Genomic DNA, 11,698 nt, shown 5'->3' with positions numbered 1-11,698 from the left:
CAGTATGTAGAGGTCAACCGATTAACAGTTTGGCGTATAGTCTTTGAAACTTTTTAAAAGTGAATTTTAAATATATAAATACATACAGCTTTGTTTTGCTTTGTCTTACATAAATGAGATAATACTATACAGACTTTCTGGAACATGCATTTTTTTAACTTAATATATTATAAATATTTTCTATCTAGAGATGTATAGTTCTACTTCAATCTTTTAACAGCTGCATAGGATATCATAAGTGGTATTAGAATTCATTCACCTGTTTCCCTATTAATAAACACATAGGTTGTTTCTAAAATTTCATTATTACAAACAATGCTATAATGAATTGCTTTGCGTTAGACTCAGCTGGGGTGATTGCCCAGCTCATGATTCACACAGTGGCAATGTCTGTGATGTTCCTCGGTCTTGGGGAACCATTCCCTCCTTCTGCACCCTTGAACCTATAGACTGAATATGCACAGCATCATCCTGTTTCCAGAGCCACCGTGATCGGTCCTAGGGTGGTGAGCACCCCTCAAGCTGAGCCATGCAGAATCTCTGCCCAGACTCTCTCATACGGGATGCAGGACAGGGGAGCCCTATTTTCTTTCTGCTTGGGGAACTGGGATGGCAAAAAACCCAGGAGCTGCCAGAGAGCCTGAGTCAACCCACAAAACAGCAGTGATAAGGGAGACTTTGTTTTTTCCTAACCAAATGTCTACATCATTTCTAAGGTCCCTCTGTTCTATATTCTACGACTCTGGGAGAATGATTATGGAGGGGACGCCAGGGCTCCTCAAGCCTGATTTCTGTTTCATCCAAATCTCCCTCCTGTGAGCTGGGGGCTTCTGAATCCTTGGAAGATGAGGGATCTCTCTGGAAAAGTCTTCTCCTCTGTCGTCCTACTGGCTCTTCTCACTGTAGAGATCCTCCAGTATCTCCTCACTGAGACTACGTCTAGAACATAAGCACTACCTTCTCTGAGAAGCGCCATTCGAAAGCTATCATCAGTGATTTATATCTCCGTGTGGCTTTCCAGGGTTTTCCATGGAAGCAAACATAAGGCAGGGGAGATAAAAGCAGGAGAATCCTGGACCTAGTCGATTAGTTAACAAATATTTGTTGAATACCTGCCGTGCTCCAGGCAGGGGATAGAAAGTTTCCCACGTTCCTGGCCCCCGTGTCATGGGGACCCGGCTCCCTGACATTCTCTCCTCCTGCCACCATCCATGGCGACTGTAATATCCATGTGAGCATGCCATCTAATAGCCTTAAGCTTCTTCCCTCCAAAAGCCTCCACCTCCTCCCTTCCTGCGTAAAATGAGGACGAGACTACCTCCTTCACAGGGTTCTTCTAAGGCTCAAACCATTTAGTGTGAATAACTGTGCTCGGTAAACAGTAAAGCACCACTGCTCTTAACACTCAGAACGGGAGCAAGTGCAGGGAGCTCGGAGGAGGCCGGAGGGGAGGGGACTGGGGATAATTGGGATGCAGAGAAGCACTGGCCCAGAGGACCCCACACTGATAGAACCAGCCAGTGGGAATAGATGAAGGGCCCAGGAGGGGAGGTGAAGAACTTTGGAATGCAGAAGGCATTCAGCCTCCAACCCAGGAGTCAGACACCCCCCAACACCAATGTTATTCATCTCCCTGGAGAGGGGGGGCTCTAGAGGTTTCCATGCCCTGTTCTGAGCAGTGTCTGCCTGAGGCTGCCAGCCTCTCCCATGGGACATCTGTCTGTCTAGGCATTCATGTCGCCCCAGCCCTAAGGAGCAGACAGAAGGCTCAATGGGAGCTCCCTTCTCTCCCCTGCCAATCTCTCAGACTTCCGAGATGGAGAGAGATGGACAAAGAGATGCTGGCACCTGGGAATACTGCTAGGGCTGGGGTGGAGTGCGGCTGTGTGGACTTGAACCCTCCACTCCCCACCCCCCCACCACCTCGAGGGCCACAGCAGGCCAGACAGCTTGGGGACGCGCGGCTCCCCTAAGGCAGCGCTGGGATATCAAAGCTGGAAGCGCAGGGGCATGTCAGCCTGGCTTTGTGGGCCCGACTCCCATCAATGCATGAAAGCCTCGCTGTACAAACTGCATTCGCTGCGCTCCCAACCTGCATTCCCGATTGGTCACGGCCTGGCCCCAGCTGCATTCCTGGGCTGGAGGAGGCAGAGGGGCCTGGCCCCTTTGTTCTTCCCAAATCAGGGCTCAGAACCATGACAGGCTGATCACATTACCCAGCTGAGGTCAGTCTGGCAGGAATGACCCCCCTCCTGTACCACCCCCTCCTCACCATGCATGGCACACCACCTCGCTCCTTACCTGTACCCCTATGACCCGCTGCAGGGGGTCTTCGCTGGGGAAGGAAGATCCCCCAAACTACAGCTCTGCTGCTCCTTCTAAGGGCAGATGCTTGGAGCTGTGCCCAGACCCTCATTCCAGGGCTTGTCCAATTTCGGGCCATCTCCAAGGGCCTGCAGCTGTTGTTGGACCCCTCTGAACCCACACGACATGAAACCACATGGCATTTGGGACCGGGGCTCAGTCTCAGACAAACCCCATTTTCATAGATAAGATGCTTTTCTGTCATAAGCCTCATTTAAAAAGCTGCCCACTTGGCCCGGCGCCGCCATCTCACCCCCCGGCCTCCCCCCCCACCTTCCCAGGCCTCCTTACAGGAACACAAGCTTTGATATCTCCCCTGCCTGGCTGCAATCCTGACCGTGCTTCTTGTTTGTTGTGTGACTTTGGGTGACCGACTTAACTCATCAGGGCCTCAGTTTCCTCACTTGTAAAACGAGGATAACCATGAAGACTTAAAAAGATATTGTATGAGAGATTTTTGGCATGTTGTAGATGCCAGACAAACATGATTTTTCCTGCTTGACTCGCTTCCCCCTGGAAGGCGCAGAGAAGTTAAGTAAGTCACCCAAAGTCACACAGCAGGTAAGTGACAGAGCCAGGATTCAAGCCAGGCAGGTGAGATATCCAAGCCAGGGTTCTGGTAAGGAGGCCTGGGAAAGGAAGGGGGTGGTAAGACGTCACTCCTACTCGAGGTGGGCAGTGGCTTGAGAGGTATAGATTAGTGGCTTGGGCTTCAGAAGGACAGTGGAGACAGAGGGAGGCGGACAGGCTCTACCAACGCCATTTGTAATGGGGGCTGGTTGGCCTGGAGGACCACCCGTCAACCGCCCATCTGAGTTATACAACAATCGTGAACACCCATCATGACTGATGGATTATATTTGGATTATATTCGGAGATTTTCAGCACCAAGGACTCCTATTCTCACTCTCACCCCCATGGATTGTTTTGAAAGATTTTTGTCCACAAAACAAATTGAATTCATTAAATTACTAATTAACTTTTGCCTCATGTTTTACATAATCCAAGCTTCTGATTACAGGAGATCATTCGAGGGAATGTGATTTTTTTTTTCTTTTTTGCTTTTCAGTATGTTTATTTTGGAATTAATTTTGGAATTAATTTATATCTTGAGTCAAAAGATAAATATATTAATTATCAAGAAGGCCCAACCAGAAAAATATCTGAGGTATTTAACTTATCTCCCCAGGTAAGATAAAGGAGGACTCAGCCTCTTAATGTGCTTAAGTATGAAGAAGTCAGTGAGAGTGACCATGGTCTCTGCTCACTCCTTCTTTTTTGATGTTTTCATTAGTCTGAGCCACCTTTTTATTTGTCTTCCCAATCAATCTTTTTGAGTACACCTATGAATACACTACAGCCTCTGCCCTGGAGAAAACTGAGGTCTTATAGGTAGTGCAGGTAAGAAAACAGCCACTGCAATAGGGTATGATAACATCATGCTCTGGGTAAGCACAGGTGGGATGGGAGATTCAGGAGACAAGGAATGCAGCCTTGGGAGGTAGTATGGACTGAATGTTGTGTCCCCCAAGTGCATACGTTGAAGCCCTAACCCCCAGTGTGATGGTATTGGAGGTGGGCCTTTGGGAGGTAATGGGGTCAGATGAGGTCATGAGGGTGGGGCCCTCATGATGGGATTAGTGCCCTTATAAGAAGAGACACTAGAGCCCCTCACCCTCTCTCCACGCACGTGCACTGAGGAAAGGCCATGTGAGGACACAGTGGCAGTCCCCAAGCCAGGAGGAGAATCCCCACCAGGAATTCAATTGGCCAACACCTTGATCTTGGACTTCAGGCTCTCGAACTGTGAGAAGTGAATTTCTATTGCTTGAGCCACCCAGTCTACTGTATTTTGCTACAGAAGCTAGAACAGACTAAGGGAGGAGGTGTGCTAGATATCCTCCTGTTGTCCCTCCAGATCTATTCTATACCTATATCACCCTGCCCTTGAGCTTCCAGTTGGGTTTTACCAATGGGAGGCCCTGGCCCCAGGAGGGCGAGTCAGCTCCCTCCGGGGTGAGCCAGGGTGGGTGGGCTGAGGCTTCGATCTTCTACTGAAGGCCACAGTGCCTGTCAGGCAACTCCCTTCTTACGGTTACAGGGCTTACAGGGTTCCAGTAACCACCCCCTTCCTTTGTCCCATTAGGCCTATGGAGAACGACACTTGGGATGCTATCATTACCTATCTCAACACCCCTAGTTAGTGTCGCTTAATCCTGCCAATGGCTTTGTCAAATATCCTTCTTTTTTTTTTTTTTTTTTAAGATTTTATTTATTGGGCGCCTGGGTGGCTCAGTTGGTTAAGCGACTGCCTTCGGCTCAGGTCATGATCCCAGGGTCCTGGGATCGAGTCCCACATCGGGCTCCCGGCTCAGTGGGGAGCCTGCTTCTCCCTCTGACCCTCTCCTCTCTCATGCTGTTTCTCTCTCGCTCGCTCTCCAATAAATAAATAAATAAAATCTTTTAAAAAAAAGATTTTATTTATTTATTTGACAGAGACAGAGATAGCGACAGCAGGAACACAAGCAGGGGGAGTGGGAGAGGGAGAAGCGGGCTCCCCGCTGACCAGGGAGCCTGATGCAGGGCTCAATCCCAGGACCCTGGGATCATGACCTGAGCCGAAGACAGACGCTTAATGACTGAGCCACCCAGGCACCCCTGTCAAATATCCTTCTTAAACTCTCCTCAACTCCTGGGTTTGAATGAGCCATTTTTCCTCTGGGAGCCTGACTTATACAAAAAGTCAAGGGGGTGCCTGGCTGGCTCAGTCAGTGGAGTATGTGACTCTTGATCTTGGGGTTGTGAGGTTGAGCCCCACATTGGGTGTAGAGATTACTTAAAATTAAAATCTGGAAAAAAAAAAAGTCAAGGAGAGCTTCCCAGAGGGGTGCTATTTAGGCTGACATCTGAAGGATGGGTAGGAGTTAGTTAGCCTCATTGCAGAAGATATATGATTTCTATCAGTTTTTTTAAAATAAATATTAGAATAGCTCCCCAACCTCTGTTACTAACTCCAGAAACACTTGGTCCTTGGTGTGTCCAGGTTGGGAATCACCAGCCCTGAGCTCTTTAGAGGCTCACAGACCCAAATGCAAGGTCTGAGGCTTTCTCCTCTCAGCCACACCTTAAGGTTGGAAAAGGAAAAGTTGGGGGCTGCACCCAATGGAGGTGGTGCCCTCTCACTTTCCCTTGAGGGCTGTCCTGGGATTTGAGCGGGACCCTACCATTCCCACCCCCCGCCCCATCCCTAAGCCAGCTCCCGTTCTCTCAGAGAGTTGGCCCTTGTGGGAAGCTGGTGGAAATGATGCTTTGGGAAGGAATGGCCCATCCATCCCTGTCCTCTCCCCATGGTCCCTCAGGCTGAGGGGACAGCTGCCTGAAAGATCAGGTTTTAGGAAAAAACCTCCTACGTGGCAATCCTGGGCATCGGGGCACCTGCCAAGGGCCCACCCCCGTCCCAACCCCCTCGGCCCCACCATGGGGAAAAGCTGAGCCAGGCTGTGGGCCTGTCCGGCTCCTCCCTCCCACCTGCCCGAGGCTAGTCTCTCTCCCACTCCCAGTCTCTTCCAATTAGATAATTCATGTTCAGGTTTTTTGAATCCAGCCTTCCCAGCAGCCCAATTTGGCACCTGCCCATGCCCTCCCCTCTCCCGCCACCACTCTGGGCTCCACCTTGTATATCTTGGTGGAGACCTCCCTGTGCTTATTCCTGCCTCTGGGCTGTTGCTGGGTCCCAACACCCTTCCTCCTCCTGATTCCTAGCACCTTTGGAGGCTAGCCTATCTCCCCTACCTTGAGGAGTTCACAGCTCCCAGTACCACTGGCCGCCATTATCTGCACTCCTTGATGAGGCACTGAACGCTGCCTGGTACCATTATTTAGATAATCACATCAGCTGCTATGTTTTTCTGTGTCAGGCATTCGAGGGAGAGCCAGTCTTCGCAATAACCCCATCAGGCAGGTATAGTCATTATCGGGTTACTGCGGAGGTAACTGAGACCCCAGGAACTTTCTAGGCTGGGAAATGGTAGTGAGCAGCCTCAAACCCAGGTCCTTGTGTCTTAAAGCCCTGGTTCCTACCACTGCTCCTTGTTATGTCTCCCCAGGAGAGTGTACATTCTTTGTGGCCAGAGACCTCATAACGTAGTGCTCCTGTATTCCACACAAAGCCTGGCAGCACAAGGCCCCAACTGCCCCTCAGAGCGGCTCTGGTTACCATTTAATACTTCAGATCATGTCGGTGCTCTGCTCAGAACCTCCTGTTGTCTTCCCTTCTTACTCGGGATACAAGCCAACATCTCTGATGGCCTGCAAGACGCTATGTCATCTCACACACACACACACACACACACACGCACACACTCTACCCCTTACCTACTCTGCTCAAATCACACTGGCTCCTTGCTATTGCTCAATGTGCCCAGCGTGGCCCCAAGTCCATGCATGTGTAACAGGCAAAGCCAGCCCCCAGGCCTCCCTGTTCGCAGGCCAGGGTTCTGTCCACTCCGTGAGGCTCCCTCCCAACTGCCCTGTCACAGCCCTGCTTGCCGCCAGAGCCAAGGGGGTGGCAGCATTTCTGTGGCAGCTGTGTTCCCGGCTGGGCACTCTGGGGCTTGCAGACCCTCGCCCGCACCTGCTGATGGAGATTTCCAAGCTTCCAGTCTGACCCCTGCCTCCCTCTTGGACTACGTTCCTCCTTCTCCCCTCCTCCCTGGGCCCCAGCCCCCAGGTGCCTGTCCTCCAGCAGCCCGGGCCACCTCATTGGGCCCCGGCTCCCTTCCCCACCTGGCTTTGCTCATGCTGTCCCCTTTGCCCAAAATGGCCTCCCGAAGTGTGCCTCTCCAAGTCCTCAAAGTCCTGTTGAAATTGCACCTCATCCTGAGCTTAGCCAATCTCCCCCAGTCCCTCCCCATTCTAAGAGCAAAATCCCTCTCCCTCCGCTGTTCGTCAAGGTATGCTGGTTATCTGTCTCCCCCACCAATGCCTTGTGGCACTTTTCTCAACCAGCTTCTAACTTACCAGCTCAGACTCATGCATATGTCAGTCCTCACCTTTACACTTGAGACCTGACAAGGCAGAGAAAGGCTCTTGTCCCCGCTGGGTTCTCAGTGGCTGGCACCCAATTCATACATGTGGATTTGAAAGTGTTATGTTCTGGGGCGCCTGGGTGGCTCAGTCGGTTAAGCGTCTGCCTTCGGCTAAGCGCACGATCCCAGGGTCCTGGGATCGAGCCCCCGCATCGGGCTCTCTGCTCAGGGGGGAGCCTGCTTCTCCCTCTGCCTGCAGCTCCCCCTGCTTGTGTGCTCTCTCTCTGTCAAATGAATAAATAAAAAAAATCTTAAAAAAAAAAAAGGAGATCTATTCTCTGAGAGGAAATGCAGTTTGAGAAGAGAGCAGCATTGCCCCTGGTCATGAAGCCACGTCCGAGGCAGGTACCACCCCACTAGGCTGTCGGTAGCACCCAGGCCCCCCAGACGGCTGTCATGTCAATGTGGTAGGCAGAGCTCAAGATGCCGCATGACTTTCGTCTCTCGGTGTTACCCCCGGACTGTGTTATGTTGTGCGGCAGAAGAGAGGTGATTGAGATGAGCATAAGTAATCACCATGAGCCCCTCCGAAGTAAAGTGTGTCCTCCAGGTGGTGGCAGGAGGGAAGTCGGAGATTTGAAGCAGGAGAAGGATTTCCTATCCTCGCTGGCTTGCAAAGGGCAGGGGACACATGACAAGGAATGTGGATGTTGTCTGGGAGCTGAGGGCACCCCCTGGCTGACAGCCAGTGAGGCAGCAGGGACTTCAGTCCTGTAACCATGAGGAACTGAATTCAGTCAACAACCTAACTGAACTGGGAGGCAGATTCATCCCACAGCCTCCAGAAAAGAGCACCTAGATTTCAGCCTGTGAGACTTTGGGCAGAGGACCCGGATGAGCCAGGCTGTGCCAACTTCTGACCCTCAGAACTGTGAGCTAATGTGTTTGTGCTAAGTTGCAACCTTTGTGGTAATCTGTTATATAACAATAGAAAAATAATGTAAGTATATCCCAAATATTGCATGGGATATACTTATACTAAAAAAACAAAAACAAAAACAACTTCAGGGGCCCCTGGGGGGTTCAGTAGGTTAAGCATCCAACTCTTGATCTCAGCTTAGGTCTTGGTCTCGGGTGGTGAGTTCAAGTCCCGCATTAGACTCCATGCTGGGTGTGGAGCCTCCTTAAAATAAAATAAAATAAAAAGCACTTCCTTGTTTTTCTGTAAATCACATTTAGGTGGGCCTTTTGTATTTTTATTTGCTAAATCCAATAACCCTAAATCCCAGCTAGGTCACCAGGGCAGACCAGTTCAGAGCTGGGCCAGGAGCCAAGTGAGATTTCCCTAGCTGGGAGCACAGAGGTCCGTGGGTCAGAAATGATCTGCACATCCTCTACCCCAAAAGCAAAAGAGAAGGTTTCTAGGAGACCTGCCCAGCACCCTGTACACAGGTTGTAACAATTTCCCTCCAAAGCAAGGGTTCCTAACTTGGAGTCTAGACCCCTGGGGGCATCCACAGATAAAATTCTAGGGGTCTGGGAACCTTGATGGCAAGAAAAATCACACCCTGTTTTCACTGTCCTCTGATACTTAATACTTCCTTCAATTAAAAATACAGGTATTATCAGGGGATGCCTGGGTGGCTCAGTCAGTTAAGTGTCAGTGTTCTGCTCAGGTCGTTATCCCAGGGTCCTGGGATCAAGCCCCGTGTCGGGCTCCCTGCTCAGCGGGGAGCCTGCTTCTCCCTCTGCCTGCCCCTCCCCCTGCTTGGGCTCTCTCTTTTTCTCTCTGACAAATAAACAAAAAATCTTAAAAAAAAAAAGAATATAGGTATTATCAGTACCTGTGACTTTGTTACCGATAGAAATCACATAGTAGTTTTTGCTGATATCACTAAATATTATTTGCATTCATCACTATTTTGAAATTATGATAATTAAATATTATTTAATGTGTTAATAAAGAAGCATGTACATTGCCGTATAACATATTTCTAATGTTTGAACACTATATTTTGATATAATTGGTTTCCTTTGTAAGTCTAATGCATTTTTTTTTAAGATTTTATTCATTTATTTGTCCGAGAGAGTGAGGGAGAGATAGAGAGAGAGAGCATGAGCAGGGAGGGGGCAGAGGGAGAGGGGAGAATCCCAAGCAGACTCAACACTGAGCGTGGAGCCTGATGTAGGGCTTGATCCCACGACCCCAGGATCACAGCCTGAGCTGAAACCAAGAGTTGGACATTCAACCAACTGAGCCACCCAGGCATCCGTAATGTATTTAAAAACAAACAAACAAACAAAAAATCCCACCTTATTCCGAGAAGGCGCCCATAGGCTTTACCAGACTATGTCCCTGGATGAGAAGGCTAGAGCCTGGTAGGAGCAATGGGGTACAATGGACAAGATGTCAGGATATCAGTAAACTTGGGTTCAGATGCCAGGAGTAATACCTCATTGTTGTGAAAACGAGATCAATTACTTAACCTTTCTAAGGCTCAGTGTCCTCTTTAGAGTAGAGTTTCTGAGAGAATGAAAGACGTAGTATAGAAGTAAGAACCACCTGGCACAGACTGGTCCTCAGTAAATGAATGCTAGTTTTTGTTATTAACAACAATTACGATCAATAAGCATAACCACAGTCCCTCGGTGATTAGAATATAATACATTACCATAACTACAATCATGTGTCATTGGATCCTCCTTTCCCTTCCCCTGTCCCCCATACTTTGGCTTAGTTGCCTTTGGGCTCTAGCAGGGACCCTGGTTTCCTCTGGCCTCCAAATGGCGTGGCCCCATATAGCCACAGCCCCCTCCTGGGTCCCTCAGGCCCTGCCCCGGCCTCAGCCTGCACACCCCTAGCGCTATCTACCCATGGCTCCAGCAAATAGAGCAAAAGTACACGTCCCCTCCGTGGTGGTGATGACCTGCACTTTGCTAATGAGAAGCAAGCGGCCTGCTGTGCTCAGTGCAGAGGGAGGACAGATCCCCGCCCCAGAGCAAACTCACATTCCTGACGTGGCACAGGGTGACACGGCCAGGAAGGTGCAGAGGCCCTCTCTGCCCAGGCCTTTCTTTGCACGCCAAAGCCCATGACAGTGGGGATGCTGGAGCAGTCCCCCACCCTGCACCCTCCCCACGGCCCTTCCTGTTATGGGGCACTGGACCCAGTCCTGGGTATGGGCAGGAGGGCAGCCAAAGCCTGAGTCACTGGGAGGGGACAGTTGAGTCTTGAGATGTGGTCTCCGTGGGGAGGACAGAGGACAGAGAGGGCTGGAAAGCCCCTCCCTCAGGCCTGCATCCCTTCAGCAGCACTGTGGGGTGAGCTGGAACCCTGCTGGGCCTTCTTCTGTCTTCTGCGCCCTGTCTCCCAGGCGCCCCCCTCCTCTGGAAGCACCGAAACCCTCTTCTTCACAACTCAATTCTCTCTCACGCAGAGTCATTGGTCCACCAAGAGAACAGGCCTGCAGAGGGCTGCTGACTCATGCCAGGTAGCAGGGCAGCGTGAGGAGTGAAGTTTATTGCCTTGGGCTTTGGGCAGAGTTGCAGGTGCCGGTTGGACCCTTAGGCCCGGAAAGACAGGTGTCCCTGAGGCAGGCCCTGCGTAGGTCTTCTCAGCCTGGCACACCGGATGTCCCACACCCAGGGCCAGAGGCGCAAGTGGGACGCTGCCAGTTCCCACAGCGAGGCCTGCCCAGAACTCCCTGCCAGGCTCAGCCATCGGCCCCATGCACGTGTCACTCGGTCCCCACTCCTGGCTTCACACGCTGGCTTCTGCCGCCTGTCACGTGTCTCCCTCCCCCGCCCCCACACCGGGTCCCCTGCTTCTCTGGGACTCTCCACTCTAACTCAGGGGCCTCGGGTTGTCTGTCGGCTGGTGTTAGCATCTTCTACAGCTTCGGGAGAGGGAACCCCCCTTCGCTTGTCATCCACGGAGCCCTCCTCACCAGGCTTGCACAGCCCCCCTAAGGAAGCGGGTGGATTTGGACCCTGTGACTTGGTTTCCAGGACACCGGCAGGGGACCCCCCCACCCCCGGTGACTCTCACAGCTGCCCTCTTGTGCTCCCAGGAGGAAACAGCCATCCCACCCCCTTGCCACCGCCCTCGAAGCTCACAATCCCCAAGTCTCCTCTTAGCCAACGGCCCCCTGTAGGGCCAGACAGGGTTAGAACCAATCCTGACAAAAACAAGCAGCATATTAGTCTTACGGGGAGGCTAGGGAATTATCCTCTCTTTCCAGGAAAGGGAGAACACTCTGAGGCACGTTCCGTGCCATCTTAGACCCAGTTCAAGGAACTTTCCGGAG

This window comes from Mirounga angustirostris, unplaced genomic scaffold (assembly GCF_029215605.1).
Source record: "Mirounga angustirostris isolate CCGP_5_RB_7025 unplaced genomic scaffold, mMirAng1.0.hap1 SCAF_13, whole genome shotgun sequence".
NCBI classification, from domain to species: Eukaryota; Metazoa; Chordata; class Mammalia; order Carnivora; family Phocidae; genus Mirounga; species Mirounga angustirostris.
The sequence above is the reverse complement of the archived record's forward strand: the minus strand, read 5'-3'. Positions refer to the sequence as shown.